Below are 12,149 nucleotides of genomic sequence, written 5' to 3' on the forward strand. Positions count from 1 at the left end.
ACCTTGCATTGCATCTCTTTCGCCATAGATGTGTTAGTGTGTGTGTGAATTGGAGGCCAAAATTGTAAAGCGCTGGCCATTTACTGAAGTGACATGACATATTCAACTCTTTTAATCTAATTTTAAGTGTCTCTGTTAATCATTTATAAGCAGATTATCAATAGTTAATAAAGGGATTATGACACTCAGTAATGTAGTTGTCAGGTTAAGTTTAAAGTGTTTTTAATCCCTTTTGAAGACATAATTTGGTGTAAAAAAAGGTAGCTTTTGGTTCACAGTGCAAACCAAATGCATGTAATTCAATGTCAAAAAGGCCATTATGGCTTTCTAAAGAGTAACCTCACTGCATGATGATTAAAAATAGTGATAACCACCACCGATTGCTCATTCAGGATTACAGCAGCCAAAGCTAGAAAGGTTTTCATATGATGTTCTTTCATTGTGTGCTAGCCTAGTGGAGTTTCATGTACCAGATTCCAGAGGAGACACAATCTAAAGAGCTCAGTCATGGAAGGTATGGAGTTGAATGTCCTGACTGTAGCAGAAACCGTCAAAGCATTTCAGTTGCTCTGCATGTCTTCTGTCAACCAGGCGTAGCGCCACAATGGAGATCCCCAGGAAGCAGAAAGGGAGTGGCACATATCTAGTGTGAGAACAGTCAGACTTGGCTGAGACCCGCTGCCCAGCTGGGCTTACTGTCAGTCTTAAGCTCCAGCTTGGCTGAGCCCACTGGTGAGACTTTAAGCCAAACTGGCTTAAAGCCGAGCATCTTACTGCCTGCACCACCACACCGCTGCTGCTGCCTGCAAACATATAATACAAACAATACTACATATAATACAGTAATTAAGGCTACTCCTAACTAAAGATGACTTTAGTCAACTGGTAAAAGCCTATTGTGTGCAATGCGTTGCTTTCCCAGTCCATTTACTCTGTTATGTGTCTAGTCTGGCTTTTAGCTGGTCCTCAAAAACTCTGCAGTGATGCAGAGAAGAAGCACAGACATTTAGAGACCTTTATTTCATTTCCTGGGGCAGCAAACACAAGGCAGAAAATTTGGAAAACTATTAGACTAAAACATGGGCCTATCTCGACACTTAATGGCTGATTGCTGTAACTTAATCATGCCTGTCCACATGCAATTCAGTTTGTGTTGGTAGCATTACTTCTTACACAAGAGACAGTTGATTACTTTGCATAAGAAGGACCCACTGAACATGCCCTCAAGGCTACCTTCCCTAACGAGATATTTCTGTATGTTATTTATAACATCCTTGACAAGGTATGATTTTAGCTTTGTTTTTTTGTTTTCTTTCTTTCTGAAACTCACTGAAGAATAAAAATTTGGTCGACTAAAACTTTTCTCATCGGCTAACGCTAAGGGGCCAATATGGGGGCAGCTTTTACTGTAATGACAATAAATTATGAAATACAACATCTCTGTGGAGAAGGCAGATAAATAATATTGAAATCACACAAAATCACAAAGTTGAGAAATATTTATCTCACTTTTAATTCTGCAACAGCACAGCAAAAGGGAAATATATGGTACATTTTATGTGCCATGAATTTGCAGATTAAAAACAATAATTTCAGTGTAATGTTAGCGATTCTAAATAGAGGAATTTCCCACTCTTCCAGCTATAGGGAGGTACGGTGGTCCAGTGGTTAGCACTGTCACCTCACAGCAAAAAAGGTTCCGGGTTCAAATCCGGTCCTGGGCCTTTCTGTGCTGCAGCAGCTCCCCCCTGAGAGCCCCCCTGCTGTAGTGAAGAAATTTCCCCTCAGGGATCAATAAAGTGAAATCAAAATAAAAAAAATATTTCCGTCAGATAAATTTCTGTTTTTAAACTTGCATCTTTCTTAGAGCTTCTCAAATTTTGAGCACCTTTTCAGCTGAAATACAAATTTGTGCATTTTATTATACCTTTACATGAAATCTAAAGACCTGGCTTTAAATGCATAAATTAATTAGTCATTTCTATGACCAATGTCCTTTGCTAGTGGCCAGATGGTCTGTTTTGCATGGTTTGGGTGTGTATACTGGAGGTGTGTTCACATATTATTTATCATGTGCCATGATCAATACAACCACAAGGCTACACGTTTAATATTTAGTTTCTGACATTATGCTCTATTGTCATGTGATATTTGCTCAGCACAATCTAGTGCTTTTTGAGTTTGCTGTATTATCTGCCCTGGCGAGTTATGTTCATACATGAGTTTTTAACTTGTCTGATTAGAACATATTTGATAAAGAAAATCAGTTAAGAAGCAGCTAACTAATAATAGTCAATTTATTGGAATGGTAATTCATGTCCCTCATTACAAAATTGACAGAACTTAAATGTATACGATTTTTATTTGTGATTATCACTAATACAACATTATTGTAATATTACTTTGTCTTCATCATTGTAACATCATGGTGGAAACCAGAATAACCGATTATATTATATTATATAACAATTATATTTTTTATATTATATTACTTAATGTCCTATTATATTGTAATATATTATTATAATAAACTTTCAGTGATACAAAATTCACCTATCTATCTATCTATCTATCTATCTATCTATCTATCTATCTATCTATCTATCTATCTATCTATCTATCTATCTATCTATCTATCTATCTATCTATCTATCTATCTATCTATCTATCTATCTATCTATCTATCTATCTATCTATCTATCTATCTATCTATCTATCTATCTATCTATCTATCTATCTATCTATCTATCTATCTATCTATCTATCTATCTATCTATCAATGCCTGTTCTCATTGCTCTACTTCTATACATACATTCATTATTTTTAGATTTCCTAAAATTCAGAAAATCCTACATTGGTCCTGATATATTTAGTGTAGTTATGTTACTCTGGTTTCGGCAAGACACACTGGGACATTTCACCTCCTGTCCATCCTCTAAACTGCAAATCCCAGAATTCCTTGCTAGGATTTAATCTGGTCATATGACCACACAAGAGGAGCAGGTGGTTTGTGGTCATATGATGTTGTTAGCTGAGGCTGCGGAGCACCAAGATCTCAGCTGAATCACAGTCCACATCCCTCCCTACGTGTGAAGGTAAAGCTGGAGGAATCCCTCCTTTTCACCCTGTGTTTGTCTGCCTTTAGCGATGGATGCTGCAGCTTCACACAAAGGCAGGAGGAGCAGCCGAGGGGGGAGAGGGGAGGCTAAGATGAGGGGGATGGGAGGCCAACAGAGATGCCTCTCCGTTGCTTTCTCTTGACAACGAGGGAGCATATGTTGCACTGTTTAAATCTATCTTCTCTAAACATATTGTGCCTTGAGGTTTAGTGTGAGGAGTGTGTGTGTGTCTTTGGATGGATGTCATATTGTTGGAGATATGCAAGGATCTGATAAGGAAAAGGGTTGATATGTGAGTGTTACATTCACTTCCTCTTTTGATATAAGAGCTATCTGTCATTACATTGGCAGCAGGTATGGCTGGATGATTCCTGTTTCCTGTTTACTTCCTACTCTTTGTTGCAGTGAATTTGTCATTTAAGAAGCTGTTTTTTAATATAGGTTTAGTATCGTTTTGTATAATTTAACAAGGATTAAAAACCAGGCTTCCCTTTTAAAAGATCAAAGCATGTAGACAAAGACAAAGCATTGCCAAAAATCTGTTGGAAACATGTTCAGTCTGGTACACTCAGTTTTGTGCATTGGTTTTATGAAAGATAGATAAGTTAGTGGTTACCAACCAGGGTCACCAGATAGTTCTGGAGGAAACTAGCTCAAGTTTGGCTTTTTAAACTTGTTAGATTAAGGTTTTTTTTATAATGTGGAAGGCATATCATAAGCAAAATGTACAGTCAATGCCACAGCCAAGGATTTCTGTTTTAGAACTGGAGTGACAGGCTGACGGCTTCAGACTGGGTTTTATATGTCACATACCTAAAGAACCAATCCCGTCAACGTGCAGGGTGGGGCTTTCCATATCTTTAAGCTACCAGCTTGAGCAGCAGGTGAGCTGTGGAGGAGTGGATGGAGATAGAAGCAGTAAATTAATGCATTTTGCACACTGATCCAGCATAGCTATTACATATTTAGATGCAAGACTGGTTTGATTATTTTGTGCTGCAGAAGCATGAAAGCTAACCTTATTGTTGTGGCCATGAGAGTCAGTGCAGCCCTCTGCTCTGAGCTCCGAGGGAACGTGTTGGTGGGACGTGAAATATTGAGCAGAACTGGCACAAATTAAACTACTGGTTTGTGTTGATTATAATTTGGATCTCGGCCCAAATAACATGAAATGTGTGATAGTTATTGTTATGTGTCGCCTATCACATTTAATTTCTACAATCTGACTTTATTTCACCACTTCACCATCTATGTCGCTAATTCCCAGTGTCTCCAAAACGCATGGGTCAGAGTTTGCATACAGTTGAGCAGATTTTCCAGTCACGTTTGTTTTTATAAATTAATTTTGTGTAGGGAGTGGCGTACTCTTTTTTTCAGGCCCCCGGGCTCAAAGGGGAAACTTGGAAGTCGAGCTGTAATTTGGTCGTTATAAAGGGTCCAGATTTGCTGACTTAAAGAAGTGTTTGAACAACAGTTTGTCTGACATATATATGGACATGGCCAGATACAGTATCAAAGAAATGTTAATTATAGAGAGTCTGTCCCTTTTAAACAGACAGGTTATGAAATAAAGAACAGTGAACCTTCAATCATTTTTTGTTTTCTGAACACAACCTATTAAACTGTAATTTATCTGCATGAATCGGGGTGTGTAGGTGTACAGTTTTGTACTGCGACTGAGTCACCATTTTTTTATATTACATAATTTCCAAAAGTTAGAAAAGAATGTGATTGTTAAAATAGGTTTAATAATATAATCTGAAGTCTTTATAGTTTTGAAAAGTGTTGAAAGGCAAGTCTTGCATGACTGTATGACTCATTAGTCATCTAGCCTATATGGATGGAAGATTGCTCTCTTCCTACTCTCATATTTCTTCTATTTGTTGGTGTAGTTGCTATTTCATCACACACTAATTGTCAGGGTTATTCGGGCACAACTCCGTATAACTTTCTAAGATTGATCAGTTTTGCTCAGATGGTAAATGGTCTGTACTTGTATAGCGTTTTATCACCTTTCAGTCTCAAAGCGCTTTAACGTGATTTTCTCATTCACCCATTAATGAGACAGATCACCATGCAGGGTGCTGCCATCAGGAGCATATTCACACACCGATGGTACACCAACAGGAGCAACTAAGGGTTCAGTGTCTTGCTCAAGGACACTTAGGCATGTGGACAGGAGGAGCTGGGGATCAAACCACCAACCTTCCGATTAGTGTGCAACTCACTCTACCATCTGAGCCACAGATGAGTTTTGGGAGTTGGGACCCAGTGTAGGATTCCATTATTGTTCCAGCATTGCACTTTGGCCAAACTTTGGGAGTGAATGCATCTCTATTCCAAGTTGGTCTTTCTCATGTTGTATATTTTGTGTATATAAGATGCAGTCAAAATGTTCAGAGCTGTTGCACACAAACAGAGCTCACAGTAATGAGCATTTATACACCGAAATTAACAGTATAACCCCATACCCTCAACAAAATGCCTTTTATAAGAGATGTTCAGAGTTTCCTCTGACCATGGTGGATTTGTGTTGTCATTTCAAGACGAGTACAGCTCACATGGTGTAAACCGAGGTGGCAGTTTGCAGGGTTGTGTGATATAAAGTGTCGTACTGAAATCTCAGCAAAAGACACACCCAGACATTCAGCTGTGTCAGCATGGCATGAGATTTTTAACCTCCATTGCATTTTTGGATAATGTTTACACATGGTTTCCATTCAGAACTACCATCTGCTGTAGTATCTGTACAAATATATGGTAATCCTTCAGCAAACATTCACCGTCACACTGTGAAAATAAATACTTTTTGCTTGGCATTGTGGGATAATTTTAGAGTCCTCGTTGTTGTGATCCACAAACTATTTTTCCAGCACCACCATCAGGGCAACAAGCAAATATTTGCACAGTTCAAAGATGCAGGACCATTTCTTGGTTGCCCACAAGTCCAGAATAAGACTTGAGGCTTGACTGAGCAAATGGCAGTGGGTTTAATCCTCTTGTAGTTAATGGTCACCCATGCACACACAAACACACTCACACACCAATGGCAATCACACACCAGGTGCTCCCCTACCACCAGGAGCAACTTGGAGTTTAGTGTCTTGCCCATGGACACTTCGACAAGGATATTGAACCACCAACTTTATGGACGGTCAGTAACCTGCTCTACTATCTGAGCCACAACCACCCAAATCACTCGAAATGCCATCACCGGCACAATTCTGGGTGAAATAATAATCTGGGTTTCCTTGCTTATGCTTCCAAAACAATTTGCATAAACTGTCTCGTTAAGGCACCCCCTAAGTAAAATGAAAGCTGTTCTTGAACCATTTGTAGTACAAACATGAGTTTGGTCTTTTTTGAAAGGAAACACTAAGTTTTATCCCCAACAGTAGGACTCACTATAGGTGTTACTGGCACAGAGTTATACAAGTTTGAACACACTAAAGTAGAAGGTTTTTTTTATTCCCACCTGAATTTTTTTGGGTAAAAAAAAGTGCCTGTAAATGACTGAAGCTATGAGGTATTAGCTGGACAACACAATGGGGCTACAGTACAAAATCAGATTCTGAATCAGATTCAAAGTTTTTAAATCTCTCAAGGTATGAGAATGCCTGAGATGGAGAACATGGCTAGAGAAGGATGACTGGGGTACTTTGATTTAACTGCTGCCACCGTGATTCATACATAGATAGGCGGAGGACGATTAAGATTTTAAATGACTTGTCCTGGTACCACGATGTAAGCAGCAGGTCCCTAAGGTTCTGTAAACTACTGGTTGGAGCCGTCGTAGATCAGTCTTGTTCCAGCACATCCCCCAACACCCTTTTGTTCGACCACTGCTCTAAAATACTCATCAAGGCTCACTGGGAGCATCCCATGAGGCTTGCTGTTTTAAAGATGCGCCAATCCTGCCATCTGACCATAACAATTCATCCCTTTCCCATTGGTCCCTGATGCTGACTTTGACCATCTAATACGTACCTAACCTTAATATGTTCAGTTGTTACTAGATAATCGGAATCATTAATCACAGTAAAGAATTTCCCACAGGAACATAGAAACGAAACACCTAGAAAGGATTGAGTGTGGCAACAGAATTTTAGTGTGTTGAATACTGTTTTTACACCAGAATCTTGAATTGTTGTGAAGTCTGTTGAGTTCAGTTAATGTTTCTGTAGCATGAACCCATTTTAGATGCCTCAGCTTTCTTGTACGACTTATAGCAAAAATATCTACAGAACATTGCACGCAAAATATATCATCAACACGTCATCATCCAGCAAAAGTAAGGTTGGCAAAAAGATAAATAAGTTTGATTTCAATTCAATTCAATTCTATTTTATTTATATAGCGCCAAATCACAACACAGGTTATTTCATGGCACTTAACACATTAAAGTCCTCACAGCAGAACTTTACAATATTATGTAGAGAAACACAACAATTCAACAATTCCCACATAAGCTAGGAGAGAAAAAACTCCTCTTTAAGTGAGAAAAACCTCCAACAGAGGGAAGAAAAACTCCCTCTGAACAGGAAGAAACCTCTGACAGAACCAGACTCAGAGATGGACGGCCATCTGCCTCGACCGGTTGGGGTGAGAGGAGAGCAGAGAGAGAAAAGGACAGCATAGAGATAGAAGAGAAGAGCTGTTGGTGGAGATGACAAACGCAGGGCTGAGACATGCAGCTCCATGGCGGGACATCTGCAAAAGAAAGAACAGAAACTACGCGAGCGAGGGAACTGAATGGAGACAACAGACAGTAAGCAAACATTATGGGAGAGAAAAAGATGGTGAGGTATGAGTCAGTTAAAGAGTAGGAGGAAAGAAAAGAAGCTCAGCATGTATCGAGGTCCTCCAGCAGCGTCGGCCTATAACAGCATAACTAAGGGTTGGTTCAGGTCTACCTGAGCCAGCCCTAACTATAGGCTTTATCAAAAAGGAATGTTTTGAGTCTAATCTTAAAGCTAGAGAGGGTTTCTGCCCCTCGAACACAAACTGGGAGCTGGTTCCACAGGGGAGGAGGCTGAAAACTGAAGCTCCGCCTCCCATTCTACTTCTGTAAACTCTGGGAACCACAAGTAGACCAGCGTACTGAGAGCAAAGTGCTCTGCTAGGATTATATGGTTCTATAAGATCTCTAAGATACGATGGAGCCTGGTCATGTAGGGCTTTGTAAGTCATCAAGAGAATTTTAAATTATATTCTTGATTTCACAGGAAGCCAGTGAAGAGAAGATAAAAGTGGAGAAATATGATCTCTCTTGCTAAATCCCATCAGTACTCTTGCTGCAGCATTTTGGATCAGCTGCAAGGTTTTTAATGAGTAATTTGGACATCCTAACAACAAGGAATTACAATAATCTAGTCTAGAAGTAACAAACGCATTAATATGTTTTTCTGTGTCACACTGAGGAAGGATTTTCCTGATTTTATTAATATTACATAGATGAAAGAAGGCAGTTCTGGAGATTTGCTTTATATGGTGGCAAAAGGACAAATCCTCATCAAAGATGACTCCAAGGTTCCTCACAGTTTTGCTGGAGGCGAAGACAACGTCATCTTGAGTAACTAAGTGATTACAGAAAGAGTTTCTGAGGTGTTTAGGACCAAGTACAATAACTTCCGTTTTGTCTGAATTTAGAAGCAGGACGTTTTTGGTCATCCAGGCCTTTATGTCTTTTAGGCAGGCTTCAAGTTTTACTAACTGATTAGTTTAATCTGGTTTTAAGATATAGCTGAGTGTCATCTGCATAACAATGGAAGTTTATGCAGTGCTTCCTGATGACATCTCTTAATGGAAGCTTGTACAAAGTAAAAAGTATTGGACCTAACACTGAGCCTTGTGGAACTCCATAACTAACTCTTGTTTGTCTGGAAGACTCATTGTTGACATGGACAAACTGGAATCTATCTGATAAGTAGGATTTGAACCAGTCTAATGCAGTTTCTTTAATCCTCGTAATCCTTCTAATCTCTGTAATAAGATCGTATGATCAATCGTATCAAAAGCAGCACTGAGGTCCAGAAGAACAAGTACAGAGACGAGTCCATTATCTGAAGCTAACAAAAGGTCGTTAGTAACTTTCACCAGAGCTGTTTCTGTGCTATGATGAACTCTAAAGCCTGACTGAAAATCTTCAAACAGATCATTCTTTTGTAAATGATCAAAAAGTTGATTTGCAACAACTTTTTCAAGGATTTTAGAAATAAACGTCAGGTTGGAAATTGGTCTGTAGTTTCCTAAAACAGCTGGATCAAGAGTCGGCTTTTTAAGTAAAAGTTTAATTACAGCCACTTTAAAAGCCTGCGGTACATAGCCGGTTACAATAGATAGGTTGATCTGATTTAATATGGAAGTATTAATTAAAGGAAAGACTTCCTTAACACATTTATTTGGGATGGGATCTGACAGACAGCTAGAGGATTCAGATGAAGAAATAATTCTAGTTAACTCAGAGAGTTCAACAGGAGAGACATTTTCCAAGTATACATCTGGTCCTGCAGTTGCTTCCAGGGCTGCTGTGCTTAACATCACATCAATGACGGTGGCAGGAAGGGTCGGCCCGATTCTCTCCCTAATAGTGAGAATTTTATTGGTAAAGAAGTTAATGAAGTCATTACTGCTAAGAGCTGAAGGAAGATTTAAAAGATCCCATCGCCTTTCTTGTAGCAGACTTTTAGAATAGCAAACTTGTTCAACATGTGTTTTACATACAACACTGTAATAAGGCGGGGCTTAGCAGAAATGTAAGCATCAAGCAGGGTTTTACACGCAAAGCTGTGTTGTGATACAAAAGATGCAATGGAAATGCAAACATTTTCTCACCGCCATTCAGAGGACAGTTATTGTAATGCACCAAATAGCTTAAGTGACAGCAATGCTGGATGGCAACCGAGACCCTTTAGTAAGGACAAGGAGGAAATGAAAAGGGGCCTTTTCTAGATTTAATTTGTGGATTCAGGGAGACAAGAGGCCTTGCCGTCTTAGATAACAAGGCCGGACTCTGTGATGTGTGAATAATGGCTGGACAGAGGTTTAGACATCATTAGAATAATCAGTCCTGATGTGGATGGAGATGCACTGCAATACAGGGGAGGCCTACTGATGGCTCATAGTGCACTAATTTAGATGCTGCTGGTGCACTGCTCTCTTTTTTTGACAATGCAGACATATGATCCCGCCTCTGGCTGGGAGTTTTTCATTACTATGCCTCTGCTCTTTGTTTCATCCTGATTTGCCCATTACATTTCATTCATCTTTAGTTTTTTACTCATTAGACTTACATGTTTCCTGTTCTGTTTTACTGGAGCTCCATTGGACAGTTTTGCTTGACTGTGTAATTATTTTAAATTTTTTCAAAGACAGCTTTTCTCTCTTTTCAGTTGTATATTTGCATGTTCTCCATTTTGCTGATGCAAAACAGTTGAGCTTTTGGGAAAAATTCAGCTGTGGCTCATTGCCGCTGGAGAGCATTCAGCATGTTAGAGGTTTTATTGTATTTTGCTACTCATCTTGTTGTCTGCCAGATTGGAAACCCCATTGATCATATCAGATTGGTTAAGTAATTGATTGTTACTGGTTATTAACCTCCCAGAACTGTGGACCCCCTCGCCAGCCACTGAGAACAGCCTGTAATCAGTCACAAATGGCAGCCACTAATGAAATTAGTTCCTGGTTCTGCCTCACAACTTTGTTTGTTCCACAAAGTATTGGCAAGGGCATAGAGATGCCATGGTTTACTCTCCCCAGAGAATGGAGTGATAGAACAACAGAATGCAGATAATGAGCTGCTGTGTCTGTGTTGTCTCTGTGTAATTACTCATGTGTCTGACCAAAATATAAAGATGAGGACATGAAAAGTTATACTAGTTACACTTTGTTTACCATCAAGACAGTCACTGCAGACAGGCGACCTAAACGGTTATTCATGTTTTAATATTTTGAAACAATCTTATTCTCCAGAGTATATGTAAAACCATTTGTAAAGGTTTGTCATCTGTGTTACTCCATAAGTCGCCTGTTGCTGCTTCAATTTCATTGTCAGAACTGTTATAGAGCGAAAATTACATTTTGGAAAATGTTGTTTCAAACCCAAAGGTCTTACTGTAAAGCTGCATTAATCAGTTTGTGATGTTTAACATACTGACAGTCACACATTTGATCTTTCTACCTTCGCAAAGTTATTTCCTGTTTATACATCCAACAGACACAAAGAAGCAATGGCAATTTATTTGGAGTTGTGTTTATAACCAGTTGAGGGATGTCATTTCAATAACTGTTTCTCATGTCTTTACCTGAAGGACTGACTTTTTAGAAAGATGGCACGGTGTTCACAAGCTCATCTCTAACTTTGTCTGCTGTTTGGTGCTGGTCAGGTAGTGTACAGTGGCTTTAATGTCATTTTTTTCCACTGAAAGCACCTGCCTGGAAAGAAGGTTGATGAGAGCGGTAAGACAGAATTGAAGCAGTGACTTTGTGCCGCCCAAAATAAAAATAAAATGCTTCAACAAACTTCACCAGCTGCAGCGAGTGCAGCCAATGGCTTCTGCGTGTGCTGCTATTACAGATGAAGACTAGTTTTATAATGTCTTTTTAATGCATCTGCACAGATACAAAAAAAAAGTACTTGAATGTTCAATGCCTCAGATGGTCACTAGATGCTGTGTTCTACCCCCAAGTTATTTTGGAAGCATGTCTTGCTTAGTTGAACTGAATTGGTGATAGAAGGTGTTGTCTAGACTGGAGGTCCGTGAGACAGTGCTTCCTTCAGAGCATGAATGTGTCTTTTTTAAGTTAAATGTTCATCTGTGGTAGTTTCAGCTTCAGTCATAGTTTGGATGTCATCATTTTGTGCATAAGGATACATCTTTCACTTGGCACTCTGCTGCTACTTTCTCTGTCTTCCGTCTTTTATTATACACGTGTGTAAACTTGTGGCACTAAATAGAAACTTGGTTATTCGTATACATGGGAGAGAAATCAGCATTTTCCACAAGAAATGTCTGAAGAAGCCAGTTTCT

At 39.2% G+C, this 12,149-nt stretch overlaps 1 protein-coding gene across 1 annotated transcript in view; it reads left to right on the forward strand.

Annotated features, from left to right (window-relative positions):
* The first annotated feature begins 3,009 nt into the window (after window positions 1–3,009).
* The window catches only part of tsnare1 (T-SNARE Domain Containing 1), a 171,502-nt gene continuing 162,362 nt past the window's right edge, over window positions 3,010–12,149 (forward strand). The window contains exon 1 of the mRNA XM_069702094.1: window positions 3,010–3,096. The gene's annotated coding sequence lies outside the window, so the exon portion shown is untranslated. The remainder of the gene's footprint in view (window positions 3,097–12,149) is intronic.

The sequence above is a fragment of the Brachyistius frenatus genome, unplaced genomic scaffold (genome assembly GCF_029030835.1).
Source record: "Brachyistius frenatus isolate BFR_SWC_R1_liver_20210118 unplaced genomic scaffold, ASM2903083v1 Contig_40, whole genome shotgun sequence".
NCBI lineage: Eukaryota > Metazoa > Chordata > Actinopteri > Embiotocidae > Brachyistius > Brachyistius frenatus.